Here is a 2,076-nt window from a genome sequence, read left to right as displayed (position 1 = left end):
CCAGCTTTACGTGATATAGAAATTAAACCAACAAGATAAATACTTTTAAAAAAATCAGACAAGCTTTACGTGATATAGAAATTAAACCAACAAGATAAATACTTTCAAAAAAATAAGCCAGCTTTACGTGATATAGAAATTAAACCAACAAGATAAATACTTTCAAAAAAATAAGCCAGCTTTACGTGATATAGAAATTAAACCAACAAGATAAATACTTTTTGAGAAACGCCCTTCTGTGAGTTTCAAGGTTAAGTTGCCACTATTTAATTTACAACCCTCGTATATATATATATATAATGATATAAAAAAGTGTTGGACTAAAGAACTAAATTACACTTAAACTACTAAAGTTCATGGATGCTATAAGGGTCTAACGTTAGTTCGTCCTAGTGAAGAGACTGGTTGCAGCAACTAACTGTAAACTTTACCTTAAAAAAAAAGTTGTCTGCAATGCATAGAAAAAGATTGCATAATTTTTATTTTATTTTATTGAGCAGCAAAATTTTTGAGAATTATTGGAAACACATACCCAGAAGTTATGTAACCTTACGGCAACCCTTGCGTCAGAAATTTATTTTTATTGCCACGAAAATGTTTATACTAAAAACCTTTTTTTTTCAAATAAGGCAAAAATATTAAAGTTTCAAACCTTTCATTCTAAAAGGATTCTACATTATTTTTAAAGCTTTTTTTCAAAAAAATTGTCACTTAAGTAAAATGGTCACTTAGGTTCATGATGACGTTTTTGCTGATGTCACACCAGCGATAGGATCAAATTGCATTGTCGATAAAAATTTCCAGACACGGTGGACTTTAGATGAGCATACAAAGACGTTGCAAAAAGAAACCTTACAATAACCTAGATTTAAGATTATTTTCACCTTAAGACTAGTTTAATTCAAGGATTTTTTTCACGCTTGAAAACCCTAAGACAACATCGATTTAAGGTTTTTATATAGAAGGTTGTTTTTCAAGGTTTGGGATTAGGGTAATGTGCGTAGAACAGAGCAGAGTGTCACAGATTTCGTTTTAAGATTACAAGGTTTACACGTAAACCGCATAACAAACCTTTTTTAGGTTTACATTAAAAGGCTTTTGCTGAGTGAAAATAAACCTTATTTTGCTGTCTGGGACAGTGGCAAAACTTTCGGAGAAATTATGAATTTGCATAATATACGTATAGTCATTACTTGAAAAATTAGTATCTTATGTTCTATAATTCTAAGAGAATTTAAATAACGGGAAGAGGGAATTAAGGAATAGAAAAATTCCTAGAATCAAGATTCATAGTACAAAGAAGCGTGTCTTAACTAAATTTAAAATAGGAGTTCAGTGTTTTTCTTCAATAGGGACATTTGCCAATAATTTTATACTTCTGTAATCAAATCAAGTTTCTGCACTGCGCTAAGAACTAGTCACATTTAAAAAAAATATTGTACTTACCGACTCTTGGGGTAGTGTTAAACTGTTGATGAAACCAGTCCACTCTTTCTACAAAAAAAATGTATTAAGTATAACATGTTTAAACTGTAACTAAAAATTTATACACCTTCAATTCCTATGCATGTTTAGGTAAATTTATGAAGTAAATCTTTCGTGAGGAAATGTGAGGAAAGTGACAAAATAGTGTTCTTACAGAAATGCTCGATTTTCGCTTCAATGTACAACAGCACATTTTTTGAATAATTCAATTCAAAAATTAAAATCTATTTTTAAAAAAAGTATGATTCCTCGAGAACAATTGAACCTATGTCGGTTAAAATTCGGGTCTTGTCAATAAACTACCAAACTTTAAAATAATGCAAAGACATTACAATTAAAAACTTTTCTATTAAATCAATATTGTATAAAATAATGAAAAAACAACTGAAATTATTTCTTACATCTTTGGACAAATTAAATTTAAAATTGTGACCATAAAGTTTTCGATTCACTTTGAAAATTCCCCCAAAAACTAAAAAATACGTAAAAAATGAAACTAACGTATTAGAGACTCCCCAAACTTTCGACCGCAGTTTTCACTAAAACATTGGAGTCATATTATATATCTCGTATATATATATATATAATGAT

General features: G+C 29.2%; 1 long non-coding RNA gene across 1 annotated transcript in view; it reads right to left on the bottom strand.

Moving 5' to 3' along the window:
* Positions 1-2,076, bottom strand: part of LOC139426794 (uncharacterized) — a 140,081-nt gene that overhangs the window by 136,617 nt on the left and 1,388 nt on the right. The window contains exon 2 of the long non-coding RNA XR_011638014.1: positions 1,447-1,494. This is a non-coding gene — a long non-coding RNA (uncharacterized lncRNA). The remainder of the gene's footprint in view (positions 1-1,446; positions 1,495-2,076) is intronic.

Source organism: Parasteatoda tepidariorum, chromosome 10 (assembly GCF_043381705.1).
Source record: "Parasteatoda tepidariorum isolate YZ-2023 chromosome 10, CAS_Ptep_4.0, whole genome shotgun sequence".
Taxonomy (NCBI): domain Eukaryota; kingdom Metazoa; phylum Arthropoda; class Arachnida; order Araneae; family Theridiidae; genus Parasteatoda; species Parasteatoda tepidariorum.
The sequence above is the reverse complement of the archived record's forward strand: the minus strand, read 5'-3'. Positions and strand labels throughout refer to the sequence as shown.